This window comes from Ranitomeya variabilis, chromosome 6 (assembly GCF_051348905.1).
Source record: "Ranitomeya variabilis isolate aRanVar5 chromosome 6, aRanVar5.hap1, whole genome shotgun sequence".
NCBI lineage: Eukaryota > Metazoa > Chordata > Amphibia > Anura > Dendrobatidae > Ranitomeya > Ranitomeya variabilis.
The window spans coordinates 543,807,613-543,834,626 of record NC_135237.1 but is presented as its reverse complement, the minus strand read 5'-3'; the positions used below and the strand labels follow the sequence as shown (position 1 = coordinate 543,834,626).

General features: G+C 44.8%; 1 long non-coding RNA gene across 1 annotated transcript in view; it reads right to left on the bottom strand.

Moving 5' to 3' along the window:
- The window catches only part of LOC143781584 (uncharacterized), a 70,604-nt gene that overhangs the window by 4,991 nt on the left and 38,599 nt on the right, over positions 1 to 27,014 (bottom strand). The window contains exons 3-5 of the long non-coding RNA XR_013216768.1: positions 18,805 to 18,999; positions 18,568 to 18,692; positions 18,389 to 18,444 (exon numbers count right to left, since the gene is read on the bottom strand). This is a non-coding gene — a long non-coding RNA (uncharacterized LOC143781584). The remainder of the gene's footprint in view (positions 1 to 18,388; positions 18,445 to 18,567; positions 18,693 to 18,804; positions 19,000 to 27,014) is intronic.

The window sequence follows — 27,014 nt, the reverse complement described above, 5'->3', positions numbered from 1 at the left end:
AAATTGGTGTAATAAATTAGGTTCTTTCCTATAGACTTTAAGTCGCCTTTCGCCATTTACATGAGCTAGATTGGCTGCGTTCTATAATCTACTAGGGACTGAGTCCAATAATAGAAAACTATTGCCAAATTTATGATACAATTGTTATAGTTTGTAGGAGCCCTGATTATTTAGGAATTGATATGGTCTTCATTACACATTAGACTTTTTGCCTTTGCATATTTGATTAACAGTACAGCGTGCAGTATATCAATAAATGGCACTACATTGAGTGATAAAATATGTGTCGATAATATCTCCAACCTTTGAATCAAATTTTTGGAAAACACATAAGCCGATAAATTCACAAGATATATCTATACATCTTTCCTAGCAACATTGCTCATTTCTGGGTTCTTAAATGTCATCATTACCAAACCCAACATGTACTTTTCATCATTTTCCTCTCTACACTCTCTATTTATGAATTTTTAGTTGTCCTTGAGCTAGTAAGTGATCTCAAACAGAAAACGTGGAGAAGAGGAGATCCTGCTCCCCTCTGTGGTACATGTTCAGAAACAGCAACATGATAGAGGTCAATAAATAGCAGTACTGAGCAGTGTAGATGTGAATGCAGCTCTGTTGGGTACTAGATATGCTAGAAAGAAGTGCTGGGAGTCAACAAATAGTAGATGCCATTGACGACAATCCATCACGTTTCGACCCTCTTGGGACTTTTTTCAATATTATAGCTGAATTATTGAGACATGGTGAAAAGTTGGAGTCCGACACCCAACTTAGTTTCCCACTAATTCAATGAAATACTAAGATAATCCCTGGAAGGGTCTAAACATCATGATTGACTGGTTGTCGCCTATGTTGACACCTTGCACTACTGTGATTTGTATATTACAATAAAGGACTGTTTGTCACTTCGCAGCTCATAAGGGAGTGTATAGTGAAGTCCTCAAGATGATGAGTGTAACGTCCATTGCAGGAACCCCATATGGTTTCCCTGCTCTCAGTGTGGAGACGCCGACATACTCACCACCACAGTGGCGGCAGAGTCCTTGTGCTCCATCTCCAACTTCCTCTGTGCGCCTCTCCCAGTGGCACACCTAGTGTGTGCGCATGCGCTCTCTCCCCTGCTATTAAAGGGGCAGTGTGCACATAGTAAAATGCCTCCAAACGGAATTTAGTAAATGAGTTCACCTACAAGATGGCTCCCAGCCGATAGTTGGGAGGGATTTTGTATAAAAGGCACCCTCTCCAATAGGGAGGTGCCTGAGAACCTCCTATAGTTAGTTTGTTAGTGTATGTTGCCAGGTCCCCTGTCCTTAGCCCATTATAGTTATACCATATCCTGCACTGTCCCTGTAGTCAGGTGTAGTTTATACGTTACGATGAAGCCACATCTGTGCTATTTGAACCCCATGGCCACATCAGCAGTACCCGAGCCATCTCCCGAGACCTGTCTGTCTGTTCCTGTCCCAAGTGGCTGTCCTGTCTGCTATCCAGAGCCGCAGAGTCCATATCTCTTCCAAGTGGCTATCCTGTCCCGTCTAGGACTCTCTATCTGAATTAACGTTTTTGACCCTTGGGGTCAACTGCTACTGCAGGACTCTGTCCTGGAGTGGTACCTGGCAGCAAACTGCCGCACAAGTCTGACCTCACCTCCAGGGGCTCCAGTGAACACCAAGGACGCTGCTTAGTCACACCCCTCCAGGGTAAGCCCTGTCCGTGGCACAGTGGGTCCAAGAACCAGGTGTGCCACACACGAGCATAACAATGAGTTTAATAAAGCTACTGTGACCATTTAGCTACTAGACTCAACAAATGAGTAATCCAAATTATTAGACACTAGGCTTACTTACGATAAGAATCTACTGAACTGAATATATTGAGCCTTCAGACACCAGGGAATTTTTCTTTGTTTTTACCAGTAGAGTATTTCTTGTTACTTTCACAGTGCCGATATCCTGCATAGCTCTGTACAGAGATTACCACTATTCACATCAGTCCCGGTGGGACTCACAAGTTCATTTCTAAACTCACACATACAAACTAGAGATAAGTACATACAAAACCAATTCACCTCTTCCTATGTTTGGTAGTGTGGAAGTAAAGTTAACAACCTGAAGAAATTCCACACGACACAAGGGCAAAAAAAACAGGTAGATCGTGCTGCAGCTTCAAGTAAATATATCTGACTCCAGTGCTGGATTCACAGTCACACTGCTCACTACCTCTGTGTAATGTGTTCCATGCTACTCCTTCTTGTGTCTGTTTGCCAGAGAGAAAGAAGAGCAGGAATCTCTCTTGTCTGTGTGTGCTGTGTATTGAAGACATCATGGGAGCTAATCTCTACCCGGTAGATCACACACAACTGAAAACTAGAGACAGAGCTTGCAGACCAGGGACTTGGACACTAGATTATGGGAAATAAAGGGGGCACGTTTGCTGTTTTCTTTTCTGCAAAACAGGAGCACATTTGATCTTCTATGTGGAATCTGTTCTTTTCCATGTTTTTGTATTAGGTGTTCAGTGATTACTTCGCAGACACATTTTACCAGCAGATTATTTTGTAACTTCATTTATTGTCCTTTTATTCAACACACATGTCGCTCTATTATGTGTGCCAACAATAATCCTGGTCGTGGCGGCCATGAAGGACTTAAAGCTCAGATTCCAAAGTATGAAAGCATCCTTTGAAAGTCTGCCCAAAGCCTGGCACACGTAAAGTCAGCATGAAAAGATTAGATCAGCACCACAGCGTGCAACTTACAGTATTACCTAAATATGGACATACGGTGATACTACACTCCTCACCATTAAAATGAAGAAGAAAAAGATGTGGAATGATAGAAATTAGAGGAGGGAGAGACAAGTTACTGATCTGCAAATGACGAAAAATAGAAAAAAAAAATGTCAAAATATCTCAATCTATCAAAGATAATGAGCACTATGGGCAGAAATCTCGGCACTTACAGCCTCGGCTGCTATGAATGAGGTTATTAATGGTTGATAAATGTCCGCGTTGCTGCCATACTATAGGATGAGCTTATTAAAAACAATTATACTGAAATACTATGATATTGCAGTATTTAGTGTAAGCGATTAGATGACTGAAAGTTCAAGTCCCCTAAGGGGACTGAAAGATCAAGCAAAAAAAAAAGAAAATTTACCGTACTTTTTTCTCGTTTTCCAGTGCATTACATAACAAAATTAATGGTGTGGTTCAAACCTACAACTTGTCCTATAAAAAAAACAAGCCCTTATATGACTATGCCAGCAGAAAAATAAAAACATTACGGCTCTTAAAAAAGGAGGAGGGAAAAACCAAAGCGCAAAAACAAAACTTGGTTGCGGATGCAAGGGGTTATTAATGCTTATAGCAGGGGTGGGGAACCTCCTACCCCTGAGTCGTAAGTGCAACTTCCTTTGCTCTGGCAGATTCCCAGGGATTACAGTGGTCAGGACTTTATCGCACTGCAAAACTATCCGCCAGTCCTTCAATGACTCCTGACACTGCGCACACATGCAGAGTTCGCTACTGAACATTGGGACACATGGAATGAAGGATCACGTACTGACGTGTGCCAGCGTCAGGATGTACTTTGCGGGTAGAGTCAGTGCGCTCTGTCCTCTAGTCCCACCAACAACAGCAGTGGCAGCCCCCAGTTCCTTTTGTGATTTATATATGCTGTAAAACAACCCCAAATCATCAGGCTTCCTCCACCGAACTTGATATTTCCTTCAGTTTCTCGATCCATTAGCCCCTTTTTCCCTTGTTTTTTTTCAGACCTATTTGCACCCAACCAAGCCTAGTCTATTGACCTTCATGTCATCGCTCTAAAGCATCCGTTTCCAATCTTCTACTGTGCACCTTCCATACCTCTTTTCAAACTTGAGCTGACGCATCTTATGACAACATTGACGTTGAGGTCTCTTCATCTTTTTTTGGGTCACCATTCCAGACTGTGTAACATGTGTCGCACAATGCTTGCATGGACGTCTGTGATCTCACTATATGAAGCAAACAAGCCTCCTCCACTGCCGTGTTTGTCGTGCCAGATCTGATAGACCTTGTGATCAGTCGACTTGTTGACCTCCAATATTTTGACTGGATGTCCACCTCTTGGCTTTTCAATGGATGGACGGACTTCATTTTGTATTCTTCCACCTATCGTGGTGCTCACATGATGCTGTTTGGCAATTTTCTTGGCTGAGAGACTGATATCGATGAGCTGGATGATGCTGTTTCTCTTTTCTTGGGAAATCATCTTCATGGCTGCTACTCGATTCAAACCAGTGACCTTTCGCTTGAGAATCAACCTAATAACACACTGAGCTATTAGAGAATGTGAGAACAGGTTATAATCTGTAGTATACAAGAAGAAAAAGATGTTTCCACCACCAGGAGCAAAACAGTAACAATGCAGTGACATGACGAGGATTTGCATAACTAATCATGTGCTAAACAGGTGGAAGTCAAATTTATGTATGAGATATCCAAGAAGATTGTCTATAAAATGATGGCAGTCTCATATTCAAAGCAGTAGTGAATGGTGAGATATGGAGCCTGAAAATCAGAAGTACAAAATATTGTTACCCTTTAGCTCGACAGTGTATGTGCCCCAGCGTCTCATGTTATATATGTGCCCCCAGCATCTCATGTGATGTATATGCCCAGCGTCAGACTGGAGCACCTTGGGCCCACCAGGGAAAATCATTCTTGGGGCCCACTATGTAGCTACATAGAAATAAGTTCAAGACCATCAATTGTACGGTAAAACACGCTAATATCAGAGTATAATATAAGATAGTACACATCTTAGTTATGTAGCAGGGGTTGGGGTAGCCCCCTCATAGAATATAAAGCAGCACCCCACAAAATATAATTCAACCCCCTCATAAGGTATAATGCAGCCCCCCATAGAATATAATGTAGCACCCTCATATGGCATAATGCAGCCCCCTCATATAGTATAATGCAGCCCCTCCACAGAATATAATGTAGCCCCCACAGAGTATAATGCAACTCCCTCATAAGGCAGCCCCCCATAGAATATACTGTAGCCCCCTCATAGGGCATAATGCAGCTCCCCTCATATAGTATGATGTATCCCCCTGAGAGAATAATGCAGCCCCACAGAATTATAATGTAGCCCCCTCATAGGGTATAATGCAGCCCCCCTGGACCACCATCATTGTTCTCCCCTCCACAGTATGACACTGTATATGCCCCAGCCCCTCCTGTGATGTATATGCCACCAGCATCTCCTGTGATCAGGTACGGACTGGGGCTGAAATTCAGTCAACACAAAGAGCCCGGAGTCAGAATGAGAGACACCTGTAAAAAGGCTCGCGTTGCCTGCCATGAGGGTACTGTCTTAGGACAGGGAAAGAGAGGACCTTGTGTGGAGCCATAGGCAGCAAGGGACTCGCCTTACAGCACAAGAAGGAAGGCTTCTAACCTCACCTGAAAGAGGGACCCATAGTTGCTTCCAGGCCGACCGGACCTCACCAACACCTGTTACCGGTACCCCGGACTGTGGTCATAAATCACCAGTAAACAGGTAAAGAGACTGCAACCTTGTGTCCTCTGTTTCTTTCTGGCACCACAGCATCCCTGCCTACACACCGGGAGCCCTGGGGACCCAGCTTCACCTGTGGGAAGCCATTCTTGCTGCAGTGCGATCACTCCCCAGAGGTCCCCTTTAAGCAGCGTCGGTCACTCCTGACCGAATACCACAGGTGGCGTCACGAACATTTCTTATTCTAATAGCCCCTTTAAAGACGTTTCCTTTAATTTGGATGCCCAGGGCCACTGACCGGGTCGCTGCCACCGTGACTTCCCTTTTAATGACGACCGGACCCCGAGTAGTCCCTAGGCCCTAGCGGGGCACCCCTGACAGGAATCCATGCGCACCACCGTGTTGGACTACTGGGGGCCCCCTGGGACTGGACCTGAGTCCCCAACATCACCATGAGTCTGTTCCTGTATGGTGCACCAGTTAGGGACTAGTGCAGGCTTCAGTAGTCAGTACATTGTGAGCTCTTGTCTGGTCTCGTCCTCGCATGGCGGTACTGGTACATCCATGGGATTACCGTCTCTGTGCGGCTGAGGACCCCCTACTGTGTCAGGGACGGTCCACCACTCTTCATCGATTTGGCCATCAGGCATGACAGATTCAGAAAGTGGAGTGGCGCCTTCAGGCGACAATGGCGTAGAACAGACCTCAGACCGGCAAGGCCGCAGCATATTTCTGTGAAGTACTCTAGGGGCGGATGCCCCATTCTCAATCTGTACCTTGTAGACAGGGCCGTTAGCATACACTCGCTCGATAACCTTGTACGGCTGTACTTCCCATCTCTCACTTAATTTTCCCTTAGGGCGTTTCTCTCTGACTAATACTCGGTCTCCAGGTTTTAGCGGTAACTCTTGAGTCGGTTTGCGGCCCATATGTTCTTTTTCTTGCAGTTGCTGACCCGCCAACCGCCGTATCGTTTGCAATCGTTGCTGATGCTCTTTCACCCATGAGGTGACAGTTCGCTCCATCAGCTCCTCTGGCTGTTCTAAATTCAGCTCAATGATCTCTCGTCCAGCTCTTCCAAACAACAGTAGATAGGGGGTATAACCCGTGGTGGAGTGGACCTGATTGTTGTAGGTCCAGACCAATTCTGGCAGATAGTCTGGCCAACACGTCTTCTTATCCTCCTCCATCGTTCTCAGCATTTGAAGTAAGGTTCTGTTGAAGCGTTCACAAGCTCCGTTGCCTTGAGGGTGGTAAGGGGTGTTCCGGGACCGCTCGATGCCATACATGCGATACAATTCTTCCATCACCTTGCCTTGGAAACATGCGCCTTGGTCGGAGTGGATGCGCTTTGGGCACCCGTACACCCGGATGAAGTCTTGACAGATGGCTCGCGCCGCCAATTCCGCAGTCTGGTCTCTAGTGACTACTGCAAACTTAGAGAAATGATCGGTCATCACCAAACAGTATTGCAGCCCCCGGGCCGAGTGCCCCACAAGGAGGTAGTCGATCATCAAGACTTCTAGCGGTTCCTTAGTTTGTATGGTCTGGATGGGTGCCCTCTGTTCAGTACTCTTAATGAGGTCACATACTCGACATTGCCGGCAAACCTCTTCCACCACAAGCTCCAACCGGGGGCAATACACATACCGCTGTAACCATTGGTAGGTCTTTGTGGGGCCGAAGTGCGCCCCGAATTCGTGGGCTTCTTTAGCTACTTCTTGAGCCATTCTTCCTGGGATGACCACTTGCCACCTTACTTCCATATCTTTTGGCTGTTGCCTCTTACGATATAGTACTGACTCTCGCACTGCCAGTCTATCCCACTGGTGCAACACACTCCTCATTTCAGAGTCCAGATCATCTCTCTCTTGTTTGCCAGGCTTCCGCTTTTGCGTTACCCACCATTTCATCTGTCTCAGCCCTTCGTCTTCATCCTGAACGTGTCCCCATTCCTCATTGGTTCTCCCCAGGGACCGGGGTAATGCGCAGGCCTCCCTTCTTGACTGGGCCACAACCATTGGGGGCTTAAACTTATTAAAGTCTGGGGTTTCCTCCTCTTCGAGTTGCTCATCAAGATCCCCCACTGGAGTCTCCACAGGCACTCTTGACAGCCCATCAGCATTTGCGTTTTCGGTAGCAGATCGATAACGGAGGGTAAAGTCGAATTTGGCTAGGCAAGCCATCCACCGTTGTTCTAAGGCCCCCAATTTAGCATTCTCAAGGTGGGCCAGGGGATTATTGTCTGTCTGAACTTGAATCTTGGTACCTGTCAGGAAGCCTGCAAACTTTTCTCTCATGGCCCACACCAGGGCCAGGAGCTCTAACCGGAAGGAGCTGTAATTGTGAGAGTTTCTTTCGCTGTCTCGCAGGGACCTGCTGGCATACCCGATGACTCTCTCATGTCCATCCTGTATCTGAGAAAGTACTGCACCGAGTCCATGAAGGCTACCATCTGTGTACAACAGGAGCGGTTGATCGAAGTCTGCGTAGGCCAAAATCGGGGCCGAAGTAAGGGCATTCTTTATAGCCTGGAAGGCCTCGTCTTGTCCCTGTGGGATACACTGGGTCTTCGGCACTCCAGCGGTCCCCCTCAGCAACTCATTGAGAGGACCTGCCACCTTCGCGAAGTCTTTAACAAACTGGCGGTAGTACCCAGCGAGTCCCAAGAAGGCCTGGAGTTCTCTCACTGTTCGAGGGACTGGCCACTTCTGGATAGCAGCCACTTTTTCTGGCGAGGGTAGAACTCCAACTTGTGACACTATGTGGCCTAGGTACTCGATCTCTCTCTTGAAGAGGTGGCACTTTTTTGGCTTTACCTTCAGGTTATGGGCCCGCAGTCTTCCGAGTACCTGTCCAAGCCCGGCAAGGTGTTCTTCGAATGAGGCTGAAAACACAATGATGTCATCCAGATAGATCAGGGTAGCCTCAAAATGTAAATCTCCCAAACACTTTTCCATCAGCCATTGAAAGCTACCTGGAGCATTGGAGAGCCCGAAGGGCATCCGGTTAAACTCGAACAGCCCCATAGGGAGGATGAAGGCGGTTTTCTCTCTGTCTGTCTCTGCTTTGGCCACTTGCCAGTATCCGCTTGCTAGGTCCAGGGTGGAGAAGTACTTGGCTTTCCCCAACGCTGTCAAGGATTTCTCAATGTGGGGCAACGGATACAAGTCTCGAACAGTGCAGGCATTGAGTTTCCTGTAATCTACACAGAACCGGATGGTCCCATCCTTTTTCTTGACGAGCACCACTGGGGCGGCCCAAGGGCTCTGACTACTCTGCACCACTCCTGAATCCAGCATCTGCCTCAGTAATGTTTTCACCTCTTGATACATCTTGGGCGGGATCTGCCGGTATCGTTCTCGAATTGGACGAGCTTCCCCAGTCGGTATCTCATGCGTGATGGCTTCAGTACAGCCAAAATCCTCGGCGTGACGGGCGAATGTGGCCTGATTTTCCCACAGCATAGTTTATATTGCTTGCACACGCTCAGGGCCTTCACATCCACTTCCATTTGATCAAGGATGACCCGTCCACTCCACTCTGGGGATGGCGTCTCTTCGTCCCCCGCAGCAACTGCTAGGGTCCACCCCACGCCTTCTCTCGGTGATAAAGACATCTCCTTCTGACTCACCACTTCACCCTTATGTAGGTACACCAGGGCCAGATCCTTCCCTCATGGCAAGGTGACTTCCCCGGGGCCCACATTCAAAGCCCTAATGGGGACATGTCCTTGCTGGACCACAGCTATCGTACAAGCTATCATGACTTCTTGGTCCACTCCTCTGCCTACCACAGGCTGAACAACCACTTCCAACCCATCAAGGTTGCGGTGAGTCCCCACTGGGAGATATACTATAGTTTCTCGCTCGGGAGGTAGGATTACAGGTTCTTTGCCAAGAGCCCAGATGACCCCTACCGTCTGATAAGATGGCACACTCTTCTGCGTCCCACAGACGCGGATCAGTCGTTGAAGGGCTTCTTGAGTAGGCTTATTTGTAGTAGCCTTCTTCCAATATCCAGGTCCCCGTTTGGTAAACATAATCTGATCGAGTTTACGTAGGATATTCATTCCCAGTACTACAGGCACATCTTCCTTGATAGGCTCAGGGACTAGCAGGATCCCTTTTCTCCCAACTTCTTGCCCACAGATTCGAATATTCATCCACACGACCCCTGTGACCGGGATCGCTTGTTGGTGGGCAGCAAACAACCGGATCAATGTTTCTTTTTCTGGCTTGGACAGGTCCTGAAAATGCTGCTTAAAGTACGCTTCTGGCATCGTTGTCACTTGTGACCCGGTATCTATCAGACAATCCACTAGAACTCCTTCGAATTCAGCAAGTAGGATGGGGCTCCCAGCAATCAAGTGTTTGTTATGATATGGAGCAGCCTCTCTTCTCGCCTCCCCCGCAGAGTGCCGCACTACTGCGGGGGTTGGTAGTTTAATGGCGGCTTCCACTGGCCTTGAGTATAGTTCCGACAGTCTCTGGCAAGGTGCCCCCGTCCTCCACATTCCCAGGATTGGATGCCTCCTCCTCACCGGGGGGTACTTCGAGCCTGTCCTCGTGTCTCCGATGCCTGACGGGAGGGGGCTTGCTCCCACTGATCCCTTATCGGTCGGGCTGAAAAATGGTTGCATGAGTACGGTGGGTCAGACTGTTGTAGTTCCCCCACTCTTCGCTCCACCTGGGTCAGTTTCTCTTGCACGTTGACAAGGGACTGCTGCAAGTCTTGCACCACCTGGACCAGCACCTCCTGATGGTTTGGGTCCCCTCTGGTATTGGCGCCCTGGACACACATCACCCCAGATGCATAGCTCTCTTCTTTACTTCGGGCCACTGTTTCCGCCAGGATTTGACGAAACGTAAGAGCCGGATCTGCCCCGACCCGTTCTGACAGTGCTCGCCTCAAGGATGTGCTGTGTAGTCCCAGTATGAATTGCTCCCGGAGTATCCAGTCTTTAGAGCCCATGCCGCCAAGTCCATCCGCCTCCTTTCTCTGCACCTCTGCTAACACTTCTTGCAGTGCTGTTGCATACTGAGAAATTCCTTCTTCTTCCCGCTGCAGCCTAGAGAAAAATTTGTTGCGAAGGTGTCCGGCGCTAGCAGTCTCGCCGTAGATCTCTTCCAGGAACTTCACTAGTTCCTTCAGGGTACTGCGGGTGAGTTCTGGTTGTAGGCAGATGTTTCTACGGGCTTCCCCCTCTAGGGCAGTTAACGCAATGTCCACTTCAAGGTCTGGGCTGATGTTATAAATCCTCAGGGTGCTTTGCAGCCGGGACACCCAGTCGGACAGTGGCATATTCTTGCCATCAAACTTTGGTAGCACACTAAATATGGTGCCCATAGGGAGTGTCCTTGCAGGGGTTCCACCAATGCCCACAGCATCTCCATTAACATTAGCATTCCCGCCATTACTGTCTGCTGCCTCCAGCTTAGTGACAGTACCCTGCTCGCAGCGCCACTTGAAGCGATGGCCGGGGGACCACCACTGTGCAGGAAGACTACTGTACACAAGATGAAGTGCAAACAACAAAGGGTAGATTTATTGGGAGGCAAGGAATGAAAGGAACAAGGAAGGTGCAAACAGGGGTTTACAATGGCAAAAGACAATGTACATGAGTTATCTTGTCTGTAAAATAGCACGGTGCTCCAACAATTACAGACTCAGAATTTGTCTCACAAGCAACTTTAAGCAATGAACAAATAACGATGCTACTCTATGTATAACCTCCCTGGCCTTTACTAAGCAGGCCACACGGCTCCTGTGTACTGACTACTGAAGCCTGCACTAGGCCCTAACTGGTGCACCATACAGGAACAGACTCACGGTGATGTTGGGGACTCAGGTCCAGTCCCAGGGGGCCCCCAGTAGTCCAACACGGTGGTGCGCACGGATTCCTGTCAGCTCTGCGAAGCGTGGTCTTCTCCTTGCTTCTGGATTCTAGGAATGCTCCTGGAAACTGTAAGTCCCCTTCTCAGTATCTTCGTGGCTTCACAAACTAGCACAGAACAGCCACCTTTGCTGTAACCGGAAAAGTCTATTTCACAAACGCAGTCCGTCTCAAGCTGTGTAACCTTTCTTGCAGAAAACAGCACTAAGTTCTCTCCAGCAGCTGCAGCTCACACACGCTGCTACAGCTCCACACGTGCACTCTGCACCGACCAGTTCATAACAACCATTAGAGCAGGGGAGAAGCAGAACATTCCATTCCCCAGGCAAGGGGGTGCAGCCTCTTAAAGTGACAGCGTGTTCCTTACTGTCCATAACAGCACCACTCTCTTACACCCCCCCACTGGCATTTGCCAGAATTGTCAGATGGCCAGTCTGGCCCTGCCTGTGATGTATGTGCCTCAGCCCCTCCTGTGATGTATATGCTCCAGTGTATCCTATGTGATGTATATGCTGCAGCCCGAGTGTCTCCTATGTGATGCAAATAGAGCAGATTCAGTGTTTCCTGTGTGAGGTATACACTGCAGACCCCCTACTGCTTGAGTTCTACATATGTAACATGAGCAGTGATTTCCCCCCGTGAGGCGACATGCAGTGTAATATATATATGTTGAAAAACGATAAAGGTTGCACTATTATTTACCAAAAATGATTATTCTAGAATATTGAAAATGCATTACTGCCATAGAAAATAGGAAAAAAGTGCTATATAATGTACACATGAAATATTTATCTGCAAAAACTGCTATGAAAAAAGGAAGGTACTTCGGGCATAAATTGGACAATGTATGTGAGCCCAGTTGCCATGTCAAGGCGTCCTTCGTAAAAGGGTCCCTGTCCTGTTTTGTCACCTCTCCTGGGCAAAAAGCCTACAAGTTATGGGGCAGGCCTGGAGTGGACCAGCTAATCACCTGTGGCTTTTGTGAGTGGGAGTATATTTCATGTGTACATTATATAGCGCTTTTTTCCTATTGCCTATGGCAATAATGCATTTTCAATATTCTAGAGTAATCATTTTTGGTAAATAATGGTGCAACCTTTATCGTTTTTCAACTTGTATATTTTTTTGGGAGGATTGGCGCCTGTTCACACTAGCTTGGATGTGCTGGTCTTGTTCTGTATTATCTGTGTTTAGAACTTACTATTGTGAGTAATTATAGCAGGATAAATTTGTACGGCCCCCTACTACTGGTATAAATATCCAAATGCTCCTTTGCAGAAAAACAGTTCCCAACTCCTGGCCTATAGTGACAACCTTGAGTGCAGCATTTCACATTGTTCTTATGAGAGGACAACCATGGACACATCAAGTACTCCAGAGCAAATTCGGCTTTTTTGAAGGACAAATGCTATGATATCCATTTAACAATTATCTTACCATCCAGGGCTTAAGCAATTGGCACATTAAGGTCAATCGAAGGATGGATATAACCTGTGATCAAACAGCCCCCTTACTTTCAGCCACTTTACCAGTGCTTGCCATGTAGACACATGGAAACTAGTTTTTCAATGTCCAAAATGAGGTTTGGAAAACACTTTGTCAGCTTCTAACTGAAGTTCCGACACCATTCAACTAAAATGCGTCGCCCCAAAAGGGTCCTGTTTCCAAGTAGTTGAAAAAAACTCCAGCTCCCTATTGGCAATTTTAAGACAATTGAGAGAGCAAATCAGTGCCCTTCTATCCAACTTTGGTGGAAGAACATCCTATAGAGTCACTCGGACCCTTAGTGCTCCCAATCTTTAGGGAGGACCTATGCAAAAAAAATCAACAATTGGTTTCTGATGTGTAAATTAAAGATTTAGGTCTGAAAATACTCATCAACTCTTGTTTCCCATCTATAATGGGGGGCACCATTTAAATTCCTCCAAAAAAGGCTTGAATTATCACTGTAGTCGCCAAAGGGGTAAATGTAGTAGACAGCACTAGTATAAATATGTTAGATGGTATAAATTAAATAATTTATACAAATTACAACAAACAGGTAACTTTATAAAAAAAATGTGGGCATCCTTCCAATGATGGCAATATAAGGAACATTATGGGGCTTTAAATGGTAGGTGTACAGCGATTTCCACACATAAATACACCCAGGTCTTCGTGAGGCATCTAGTGTCACAACCACCTATTGATGGCACAATCAGGTGACAATGGTTCATCACTTTCTTTAGAATCTATATTTAGGTGAGGGATAATTACGTGGCCTGACTCACCGCCACACTGACAATACCTCCTGTTAGTAATCACTTGAACATTTATCTTCCTTTTTTAGTGATTTTCAAGTTACCAAGAAAAGCTGAATGAGTTGCTTATCCTGTATGAGGCACACGGTACCGGTGTCTGCCTACATTGACTCACACACAAATATTTAACGAAGTAGCAGTGTCAGAACCTGTCCGTCAGGATCCCAGATAGAAATACATTATAAAGAGTCACAATCAAAAAATGTAGCCTGCCATTGCCCCTAAGTCACAAAACCTCCTACAGGTGCATGAGACGAGCTCAATGTACAGTGGGTACGGAAAGTATTAAGACCCCTTTAAATGTTTTACTCTTTTTGTCATTACAGCCATTTGGTGAATTCAAAAAAGTTCATTTTTTTTCTCATTAATGTGCACTCTGCACCCCAGCTTGACCGAAAAAAACCAGAAATGTAGAAATGTTTGCAAATTTAAAAAGAAAAATTGAAATATCACATGGTCATAAGTCTTTAGACCCTTTGCTCAGTATTCAGTAGAAGCCCCTTTTGAGCCAGTACAGCCATGAGTCTTCTTGGGAATGATGCAACAACTTTTTCACACCTGGATTTGGGGATCCTCGGCCATTCTTCCTTGCAGATCCTCTCCAGTTCTGTCAGGTTGGATGGTGAACGTTGGTGGACGCCATTTTCAGGTCTCTCCAGAGATGCTCAATTGGGTTTAGGTCAGGGCTCTGGCTGGGCCAGTCAAGAATGGTCACAGAGTTGTTCTGAAGCCACTCCTTTGTTATTTTAGCTGTGTGCTTAGAGTCATTGTCTTGTTGGAAGGTGAACCTTCGGCCACGTCTGAGGTCCAGGGCACTCTGGAAGAGGTTTTCATCCATGATATCTCTGTACTTGGCCGCATTCATGTTTCCTTCAATGACAACCAGTTGTCCTGTCCCTGCAACTAAAGAAAAAACACCCCCATAGCATGATGCTGCCACCACCATGTTTCACTGTTGGGAATGTATTGGGCAGGTGATGAGCAGTGCCTGGTTTCTCCACACAGATCACTTAGAATTATCACCAAAAAGGTCTATCTTCGTCTCATCAGACCAGAGAATCTTATTTCTCATAGTCTGGGAGTCCTTCATGTGTTTTTTAGCAAACTCTATGCGGGCTTTCATATGTCTTACACTGAGGAGAGGCTTCCGTTGGACCACTCTGCCTTAAAGGCCCGACTGGTGGAGGGCTGCAGTGATAGTTGACTTTGTGGAACTTTCTCCCATCTCCTTACTGCATCTCTGGAGCTCAGCCACAGTGATCTTGGGGTTCTTCTTTACCTCTCTCACCAAGGCTCTTCTCCAACGATTGCTCAGTTTGGCTGGACAGTTAGGTCTAGGAAGACTTCTGGTGGTCCCAAACTTCTTCCATTTAAGGATTATGGAGGCCACTGTGCTCTTAGGAACCTTGAGTGCTGCAGAAATTCTGGTGAAACCTTGGCCAGATCTGTGCCTTGCCACAATTCTGTCTCTGAGCTCCTTGGCCAGTTCCTTTGGCCTCATGATTCTCATTTGGTCTGACATGCACTGTGAGGTCTTATATAGACAGGTGTGTGCCTTTCCAAATCAAGTGAAGGAGTAGAACCATCTCAAGGAGAATCACAAGGAAATGGACAGCATGTGACTTAAATATGAGTGTCTGAGCAAAGGGACTGAATGCTTATGACCAGGTGATAGTTCAGTTTTTCTTTTTTATTAAATCTGCAAAAATTTCTACATTTCTGCTTTTTTCTCAGTCAAGATGGGGTGCAGTGTGTACATTAATGAAAAATGAACTTTTTTAAATTTACCAAATGGTTGCAATAAAACAAAGAGTGAAAAATTGAAAGGGGTCTGAATACTTTCCGTACCCACTGTTCCTCTTCGGCTCTAGATTTCCCCCTTTACTACTATGCTCCAGGTTCCCAACTTGAGAATTTATATTCAGGTTCCTCTTTTTGTGCCTTTGCTCCAAGCTCTCATTTCATGTATCTTCACCAGGTATACTTGGTGAACCAAGTGTTCCGGCCAACCCATATATGTAGGCTTTACTGAGAGTGGTGTCCACATTCACCCATGCATACAGACATTGGCCTTCGGTAAGTGTTCACATTTGGACAGGGAGGTCAGGGACACATCAGGTTAATGAGGCCACCTTGACGATGGTTGATGGGCTCACACTATTTGGCCAAATTCTGTGCAAAGCGTGTCGTAAATATTTTTCCTAATGTTCAAAAAGCCATTTTGCTATTCATATTTCATGCATTTCGTATTCGACATGCTTTGGCACTATAGAGTGCAACCTTTTTTTTGTATATTGTATATGGAGGTAGCTGCTCCTGGTATGCACCTTTTCACACTAGTTTGGATGTGCCAGTCGTTTTTCTGTCATTACCAACAATAGAGGTTAGACTTACTGGCCTATGATTTCCAGGTTCACTTTTAGAGCCCTTCTTGAATATTGGTACCACATTTTCTATGCGTCAGTCCTGTGGAACAGACCCCGTCCCTAGAGAGTCCCTAAATATAACAAATAATTAGTGATGAGCGAGTATACTCGGGTTTTCTCGAGCACTCACGGGTGGTCTCCGAGTATTTGTAAGTGCTCAGGGGTTTAGTTTTCATTGCCTCAGCTGAATGATTTACAGCTACTAGCCAGCTTGATTACACGTGGGGATTCCCTAGCAACCAGGCAACCCCCACATGTACTCAGCCTGGCTAATAGCTGTAAATCATTCAGCTGAGGCGATGAAAACTAAACCCCTGAGCACTTACAAATACTCGGAGACCACCCGTGAGTGCTCGAGAAAACCCGAGTAACGAGTATACTCGCTCATCACTAGAAATAATGGTTTGTCTATTACATTACTCAGTTCTCTTAGTACTCGTGGGTGCATGTCATCCGGACCCGGAGATTTATCTAGGTTAATCTTATGATGCCGGTTTCGCACCTCTTCTTGGGTTAGATTGGTGACCCTTAATATTGGGTTTTCTTTGTCTCTCGGCATTTCACCTAGCATTTTATTCTCCACCGTAAATACTGTGGAGAAGAAGGCGTTTAATATATTAGCTTTCCTTTCCTGATTTTTCAGCCTAACTAAAGTTTTTATAAGTTATAGATAGAGAAGTAAAACTATACAACCTCCCGAATTTACAAGCGTGACAACAGTCTCCTGCTATTCATTTGTTACGGCCCTCAGACTCATCTAGTACACCCTGTACACATACATTTGATTTGATACGATTCATATTTCACTCCTTCATTTCCCACATAGATATAAGATGATAAACTCACTGGCGAAAAATTCTATTACATACCTCCTGCAGGTTTCCTTGTTCTTTACGGCCCGCATTCCAGACACAATAGATCTGCTGGCCCACATAATTGTAATTACATTACAGCAACCTACGTCTTACTTTGTGGAATATTTATAGCTTGCTTTAATGATTTTTTTTTTTATCTGATTTTAGTTTGCGGTTACCCAACTTTAATTTTGCAAGGTACAGAGCACGTAATAGCCATTAAAATCACACAAAAAATCATGTCAGCAGCGGGGGAGGAGTAAACTGATTATGTGGGAGGTAGTAACCTGGACTGGTCTATTAAAGAGAACAGCAATGGGAATTTAAAGGCCAGGGTTGTAACATTTCGCAGCCGGAGAATAGAAATAATGGCAGCAACAGGAGATGAGTGCTGATCTTTTTGGAGAGAATGGACCATTTTGGAATCTTGGTTCTCACCACTTAGTTCTAACAGTGTTCTATAGGTATGAAAATATATCAACTGGAACACTGAACTGAGACTATGGGCATTGGGAACCGGTGTCCAAAAGTATTTTCCAAAACATTTATCAAAACCTCTCGCCACTAAAACACATTTCCGAAATACATTTCCAGATGAAACTATCCTAACGTTTCCCCGTATAATCAGGATTTTTTCTGTATTCACTTGGAGAACATGTTCTTAGCTTTTGTACCACTCCAGTTTCATTCAAGATCTATGAGATTTCTGTGCAATGGTCAGCTGGTCTAAGCGATAAAACAGTATATTAGTGGAAAACCATTGCAAGATATGGATTCCAGCAAGTTTTATTCACCAAGCAAGGTTGAAGCCCCAGAAGAAGCCATAAGGCGAAACCTTGTGTTGAGCTTCTGCAAGGTGTGCACTGTTTTTATTATTTAATGTTGAGCTTGTATTTTGTTTTTGTGAATATAGTGAAATATATTTGTTAAAATCTAGACTTTGTAATGGTTTTACAGTATGTGAACTTTATTTCTTAGAAAAGCTAAGGTTTGCAAAGAAATCCACAAAAATCCAGAAAAGATGTGTAGTGGTGGAAAATCTGAATTCCATCAAACAAGTGCATGGAACCAAAGGTAGACAACAACTGGAAAAGCGTACAAGATGTATCAAAGCACATTTTATACAGGGGAAGAAAATAAAAATCCTGATTATATGGGGAAACGTCAGGAGAGTTTCATGTGACAACGTAGAGCAGAGAGGTGTCTTTAGCGGTGAGATGTTGGGAAATAATTTTGAAATCCAGTTCCCGTTGACCACCAGCTCAGTCCATTGTTCCAAGATCTATTTGCAAAAAAATAAAAATGATGTTTCTATGCGAAAATGTCATTAAAGTTTCATGTGACAATATAAAGTGGTGAGATATCTATTACTAAAGGTAACAAGGCCTCCACCTACCTTGTGCAATTTATAGCATCATACTTGCCAACTCTCCCAAAACATTCAAGAGGTTCCTGGAAAAAAAAGGGAGAATTCCTAGATTTTTGGAAGATATACTACATAGAAAAAAGACAGTAACACTTTTCTGAGCATAGTAAATAAGTAATTGTGAAAACATTAAAAGAAAAGCCTTTCACCTGCTAAGGTTGTGCTTTGTACGAGATACAAATGGGTGCAGCCAACCTGGTTGTTGTGGAGTAATCCTCCAGGGAGAGTTCAGGCATGGCGTAATTGGGATGAGAAGATGCAGGTCACAGGTGCTCTAAAAGGATAAAAGTGGATAAACCCCGGGATTGATGAAAGCAAATATTTATTAAAAACACGACACGTTTCGACTGTATCCAACCTTCCTCAGGTGTATTTACAATTTTTACCTCTTTTGATAGTGCTGGTGACTGGATTTCCTTTCACTTCTTGGTATCTTTGCTTCCTGAGAACATACATTATCACCTAGCTATGCTTCATGTGACTGGTAAGGTGAGGCAGAGAAGGGAGGGTATCACCACTAGACATATGGATCCATCAGACTTCTACCTCCCGCCTAACATATGCCATTTATCTGGAGGCTCCTGGAAAAAAATGAGAGAATTCTCAGATTTCTGAAACTGCTCACATTGTCCCCAAAATACCATGTGAAAATTATAATACCATACCTGCCAACTCTCCCAGTTTTTTTATTATTATTATTATTATTATACTCTGGTAATTGCAAAGTTATGAATTAATGTAATGTTCTGAACATTATTATTGTTTGTTTCCCTCTCTCCCAAACAAGCAATGCTGTTTCAATGCTCCTTTAGAAGCCGCTTTCAACTGCTGCTCAGCAAAGATTAGCACACAGTATTCAAACAATCCGTGTATGGGAATTCTCCTTTTTGAATAGAGGTGTTGGGAGCAGAGAGGCTCAGACAGCGCAGACTATTTGAATTCAATGTACAGATTTTAATGAACAGCAGTTGAAAGCAGTTTCTAAAGGAGCATGAACTGAGCATTGAAGCAACACTGTTTGTTTGGGAGAGAGGGAATCAAAATAAGGTAATTAAATATATTAGAAAAATTCAAAACTTCGCAATATCTGGAGAGTAAACTTTTTATTTTATTATTTAATTAGCTACTCTAAAACTCCCAGAGCAGTTGGCAAGTTTCCTGGACGCTGCACTAAATGGTGTTCTCCCAACTTTCTCTTGCTGATCCCTGGCTCCCACACTCACATTTAGGGATCACTAAAAGGAGGCCCAAAATTTTTTCTAATTTCTCCTTGACAATAGGTTAATAAAAGTTGACAATCAATTCAAAAACTATTTTTTTCCTATGCAGCAGTTGAGCCATAGAGCCCCGCGAGACACAAGAGTCGAGTACAGCTGATGCTTCTATATCTACGCCCCTTGGAACAGATGATGGGGTATTATGGACTGTTGGAGTAAATTAACTAATTGCAAAGAGTAAATACAGTATGTGGGGTTCACCATGTGCAATCTGAACATATATAGGCATATCTATACATTACTGCGTCTTCTCTGCCTTCTGCTATAACCTTCCAGCATTATCTTATATTTGGAACCAATGAGTCATGTCAAGTGTCATTTGAAAGTCCTGTAGGAGAATGGGTGTATGTATGTAATGATAACAATTAAGGCCGTGTAGGGCAGTAATTCACACGTTATCTATAGATTCTGGCTGAGCAAGTGATGACCTCACCTCTTGTATATGTAAAGTTACTCCGCACATTGTTATTTCTTCAATAGAAAGTAGTCAGACTTCACAAGAGTGAACAGGGATGATGATGATGAACGCATTGTAAGGGTATCTGGAAGAAGAGGTTATTGTGTTGCTGGACAGGATTTTAGAAAAACAGGATGAACACACCCCGATTACCATACAACTCCACCGAGCTAACGCCACCAGAGAAAGTCAACGTAATGTAATGGCTGATCGGCGCAATGTTTGCTCACGGCATCCCGGATTCACAACAGGGTCAACTAGTTGTAAAAATATTTTGCACCGGATGACATTGGTTCACGTTCATGGGTGGATATGCTTACCATCGGGGCATTTTCTCCATCACTAAACATTAATGATGTTGGCACACAATTGTTTCATATTCCTTACTTCTTGGCTGATCGTCCTACACAATGTGGCCCCATCATACATCTCCACTCTCATCTCCTACTACCAGTCCCAATAGTTACTCACTTATTCTTCCTTTTTATATCCTCCTGCTGTCGTCTGCAAGACTGCTCCCGTGCTGCACCCCTTCTGTGGAATGCTCTTTCTCTGACCATTAGACATTTCTTCTAAAGTTCCTAGTTTTAAACATGCATTAAAAACCTAAAGTCTATGTTCCATAACTACGGTCAATGGTGTTGGCTCAGACACTGGGGAAGTGAAATGTTCATGACAACACAAGGGGCTGGATCTCTATTCAAAATTAGCACCATGGACCTATTGTGTCAATTCTCCCAGTCTATGTAGACTGTTAGTTTTCTGGGCAAGGACCCTCTCGTGTAGAGTGTATGCTCTTAAGGGTAGAATCCACCGTCCTGTAGAATGTCACCTCTTATGGGAAGGAAACTCTCTCCTGTAGAGTGTCAGCTCTTATGTACAGGGACCTCTCTCCTGTAGAGTGTCAGCTCTTATGTACAGGGACCTCTCTCCTGTAGAGTGTCAGCTCTTATGTACAGGGACCTCTCTCCTGTAGAGTGTCAGCTCTTATGTACAGGGACCTCTCTCCTGTAGAGTGACAGCTCTTATGTACAGGGACCTCTCTCCTGTAGAGTGTCAGCTCTTATGTACAGGGACCTCTCTCCTGTAGAGTGACAGCTCTTATGTACAGGGACCTCTCTCCTGTAGAGTGTCAGCTCTTTTGGGCAGAGTCCACAGTTCTTTGGAGTGTAAGTCCTGCTGGCAGTTATGGGCAGGGACCTGTATGTAGAGTGTCAGTTCTGATGGACAAGGACCTCTCTCCTGTAGAGTGTCAGCTCTTATGGGCAGGGCCTTCTCTCATATAGTAAATAATCTCTTAAGAGCATAGCCGTCTCCCCTGCCGAGTGTCAGCTTTTATGGGCAGAGTTCTCTTTCCAGTAGAGCATAAGTTCTTATGAGCAGGACCCTCTCTCCTGTAGAGTGTAAGCTCTAAAGAGCAGGAACCTCCCTCCTGTAGAATGCAGACCTTATGGCCAGGCTCCTGTAAAGTGGCAGCTCTTATGGCCAGGGCTCTCTCTCCTGTAGTAGCTCTCTGTAAGGCCCAAGATATATCCACTGAAAGCATGAGCTCTACAGTATACTACATCGTTGCTGAATAAAATGTACTTACAAAAATGAAGGTTCTTAGCGCAAAAATTGGCCAATTCATGTGCCCATCAACCATGGCAAGGTGACCTCCTTCTGATGGGTCCTATCATCCTGTCAGAAGGAGGTCACCTTGCCATGGTTGATGGGCATACATGAATTGGCCGATTTAAGCGCTAAGTACCTTAATTTTTTGTAAGTACATTTTATTCAGCAACAATGTAGTTTAGCTCTCATTCTATCACTGTTTGCATATATCTTGACCCTTACAGAGTACTGCTGTGTCCTTTTTCTGTGGTACCTCTCTCCTGTAGTGTCAGCTCTTATGGGCAGGTTCTTCTCTCCTGTAGAGTGTCAGCTCTTATGTACAGGGACCTCTCTCCTGTAGAGTGTCAGCTCTTATGGGCAGGGTCCTTTTACCTGAAGGGTGACAGCTATTATAGGTAAGGACCTCTCGCCTGTAGACCTGTAGATTGTCAGATCTTAGATACAGGGTCTTCTCTCCATTCTCGTTGGAGCGCCATTATGAGAAATTAAAAGATAACGCAATTAATCATTTGACATTAAACAGTGGTATAGATTAGATAGAGGACATTGGGCACCACAGCCAAGATACATACTAGGCCCATTACCACTTGTAATAAGGAGCCATGGTGCCCCAATACTATTTTTCTGTTCACTTTTGCAGATCCCACCTCTGTGCAGGTTTCCATTACTAAGACTAAGACCAACCTGGCGTGGACCAGCCCTCTGGTGGCCCCATAGAAGCCACGTTGGCTGCCTCTTTAGTACAAGACGTGTCCTCTTGCAGGTAACATGAGGCTGATATCTATGTATCTTACTGCACATTGTAGATCAGATTCATTAGCTAATTGTTACCATGTGCCGTTTGCTTGATGAACTTTTATCACCTGATGATTCTGCTTCTATTTTCAATGTGATCTAATGAGTAGGTGCAGTTTAACAGGATGACCAACTGCTGTGATTAAACCGGGGTAAACAAATGCTCACAGGAAATGTCAATCTTTCCGAAAATTTGGCTAAATGCAAAAGCCATAGTGACAGATTCACTAAGACTGGCTCACTGGGGTGCGATGTACAGAATTTATTAAGTACCTCACAATATTTAATGAATTCAGGGAATCTTCTATGTAGCGTGTTCCTCTCTAAAAATGCTCCTCAAAAAGGCATTTCTGATGTAAGAAACGTCAGGTATTTCCATGAATTTGACAGGCGGGCGTAGGTACGCACCGTTCTGCCCAGACTCCCCCCCATCTTCACCCATTTTGCCAAAAAAGTCAAAAGTAAAAAAAAAATTGCAGAACTCTGCATTATTCAAAATTTTTCAAATTTTTGTTTCAAAGTGTTTTATCCCAGTTTTCTTGCAAAAACATATTGACGAATCACTCCCATAGTGTCTTATAAATAATGCGATTGCTGGGGGTTCGCTTTACATTAGAGAGGTTCTACTGGTTCAATACATTTTTCATCATGAAATGTGTGATTGCTCAGGGTCCAACTGTTGGAACCTCTATTGAATCTGAGAAGAGGAGTCCCAAAATCCCTTGTGTAAATGGAGCGGTGGTTCACACATGGATATTCGTTGATTTTTTATATGCGGAGGCTGATCAGAATACTTACTGGCATATTATAGCTGGTATATGACTACTGATCTCTGTTGCTCACAAAGCCTTGCACAGTACATTTGTAATGTGGAGTTCCCGTGATAAATACCTGCAAAGTTTCCGGTATTAATAGGGAAAATAAAATATGTAGCCCTGAAAAGGACTTTTGTTTTTAGGTTGCAGCAGCAGCAGACCTTACAAAGGACTGTAAGGCAATCAACCCTGCCTTTATGCCTCTAATCCCAAACTATCCCTCCCAGATCAACTATCCCTACACTGAATGCAGGTAACAGCGGGAGTAAAGATTATGTAAGTAAAGCTGCATTTATGAAATGGATGAAAGGCCCAAAATAAATCTCTTGTGCCCCAGGATACCTTGGAGAAGTTTCCCCACACTGTTCAGGACTTTTCATTCGCAAATGTCTCCAAGGAGATAAATTAAGATATATTTCAAGGCCTCCTTCAGTCTGTTTGAAGCTTCGGGGCAACCAGATGCCCTGAGGCAGCACAGGAGAAACTATCGCCCACATTAGATGTAAAATTAGTATAAAAAAATCTCATTTACAAATACTGTCCGCCAAGGTCATAGTTCCTTGGTAAATCAAGGAGGAGAGATGAGGGAGACACACCAGGTCCAACAGGGGAAGACTATAAAACATCTGGGATAGGTTTATTGCACCCTCCCAGTGCCCAGGCCCTGATGCTCGGGGTGTTCGGTCAAGTTGGGAAAAGTTTTGGAAGATAGTGAAGGATTACCTTGCTGATCGTATCAGCATTCTCCGTGATTCCTCTGTGTCGTACAACTATTGGGTATCAAAGTTGGACACGTGGCATCAACTGTCTCTCTATGCCTTGGAGGTGCTGGCCTGCCCTGCCACTAGCAGGTTTTTAGTGCCGCTGGGGCATAATAGATAATAATTGACAGGCACATCTGCCTGTCAACTGAAAGTGCTGACAGGCTGACTCTTATCAAAATGAACAAGGCCTGGATTGGCTCAGTCTTCTCAACCCAAGCGGATGACACAAGCGGAACATAAAGCCACTTAAAATGTTCCTTTTTTTCTGGTGTATTCCCATTCACACCTTCCCGCCCAAACAGGTGATTACGGTTCATGGTTTACTCTTTTTCAAGTCCTCCTCTTCCTCCTCATCCCCCATATCAACAGAGTGATCATGAGACCCTCGCTCTTAATTTTTACTGGTTGTGTATGATGGCCTCCTCTGTAATTTTTAGAGGCCTGCCTCTAAAAATTTCTTACATTTTTATGCATACCCCACAGGGGTAAATGTTTTTCAGCCCTTGCACTTAGTGAATTATCCCACTCCTTCCAAATGGAAAAAAAATGTTTTTTGAGGCCCTCCTCTCTTCCAGGGGGTATTGCAGTCCCTCTTTCTAATTTTTGGAAACCCTTGCACTTAGTGCATATGTAGCGCCCCCACACTGCCGCAGGGCCGAGGGGTACCCGGTACCGGGCCTCTGAGTCTCTGCTCTGGGGTTGTCACGGTGGCTAGGCCCGGTCCGTGACCCTGCCGAGGGGTGTACAGTGAATGGTAGATGTGGGTAGATGATGGTAGTGCTGTAATAGTGCGGTGCAGTAAATAATGAGGACACCAAGTTGCAGTCTCTTTACCTCTTTACTGAAGATCTCTTGGTCCTCAGTCCGAAGTCCAGATAGCCAGGCTGCGCAAGTCCGGCCGGTCCAATGGCACCTCCGGAGTTCTCTTAACAGGTGGAAATCTGTGCCTTCCTTCTAGCGCTATGTGTTGCGGTCCTTCCCTGCTGTGCTTACGGAAAGTCCCCACAACTGTTGTGTCCGTTTCTTAAGTTCCCTCACAACTCAATTAGATGATGTTCTGCTAATTCTCCGTTCCTCCCTGTTGTTACGGTTAGAACGGCACCCGTTTGACGGGTAGGCTCGGAGCTCTTCCGGGACCCTAGAGTCGCCCCTCTCCACAAGTTGCCCCCCAAGACTGCATAGGTGATTTAGGTGAGACAGCCCGCCTTAGACTGACTGTCCTGCCGCTGTTTAGAGTATTGCATGAAGCTGAATATTGTAATACTCCCTCGGCGTTCCGGCCGCCGGTTGTGCGCCTCAGTAGAATGTTGCCTCGATCTTACAGCACGACCCCTACTGGTATTCTCCTTGTTGCTTTGATCTCGTTTCTCACTCAGCACAATCTATCTCGCTTCCAATCCTTTCTTGGGCACCGCCGCTATACTGAGCAGGCACGGTCCCGTTTCGTTCTCTCTAGTTGCCAAGTCTCTGCCAGGATCCCACTCCTGACAGAGACCCTACCGAATCTTCTCCTGCAACACCCTCTGCCACAAGGTGTTGCCTGGCTCCAACCCAGTCAGCTCTCTCTCCAACTTCCTGCCTGACCCCCAGTTTTACCAGTGTGTGAGGAGTGGCCTAATGAATAGAACCCTTAGCTCCCCCTGGAGGCCCGGCGGTGAAATGTATTGGTGTCTGTGATACCTGCTCAGATGAACTCCTTCAGTGCCATCAGACGTACCATAGCTCCCCTTAGTGGCGGAGCCACAGTACTGCAACGACCAGGACTCTGGGGCGCTGCACTCCCCCCTGGTTAAATCCAGTACTCCGGGACTGGGAAGAAAACAACAATACAAGTTAGCGAAAAGACATACAATTTTTGTTGAGTGCAATAACAATAAGTATACTTGAACAGAGCTTCCCTTTATGGGAGGTGAGGACACTTGAACGTTACAAACATGGTTAAATATCATAGCAACATGCTATAAATAACTTTTCTTACCCAACCGGGTATTCTACTTAGTACAAATTCTTAAACAATAGTTTAACATCGTCTTTAAGGATGTACACTCTGAATCCGCTAAAGACCTTCTTATAATCACATTATAAGGCAATTTAACTTTTACATTCTCCTTCTTTAAATCTGCAGGACCGCCTGTCCTAACGGCACCAGACCTACTGCCTCTCCTTTCTTACAGGACCGCTCCTTTCAGCCCGAGCCTTCTGTCTTTTCAACTACTATACACAGTATAGAACATAACATTACTTTCAATTTTAAGAGCACTGAGCCATCTCTATATGGCTTCTAGGAGGACTCAGGGTTTACCTTCTATCCTCATTTTCTATCAACGTTATCAACATTTTCTTAAAGCATTAACTTCCATCATTACTTTCTTACTAGCAACTATGCAGGACACTACGTCTACCCCTACGGGCCCACTGCATCTTTCTTCTAACTTTCACTTTCCTTTGGGGAACATTATCAGCATTCTTTTACAATTAACTAGTTAGTTACATTAACGATTACATATCAACAGCATCATTAACTTTCTCTTTTAAGACATTATTGCTATCTCGCAGTCTTAAAGCAATACCATTCTTTAGATGCACAAGTGAACATCCCCTTTAAGAGGGGACCAAGTCTTTATGAGGTAGCATATCTTCTCAAGCTACCAGTCCGTACTTAGCAAAGGTTCCAGTGTGGTATCTTCACAAAGAGTCCTTTTTGAAGTAAAACCAGTAGGGAGCACCTTTAATAAGGTGCAAACTATTTACAGAGAGTTTGTATCATGCACTGTTCATGATTGCGGCAGTTCTGGAAACTTGTGCAAAATTTAGAAAAACAAACAAAACAATAGGGATCCCGGGTCAACGAAGGGATCCCCTTTAAAAGTTAAC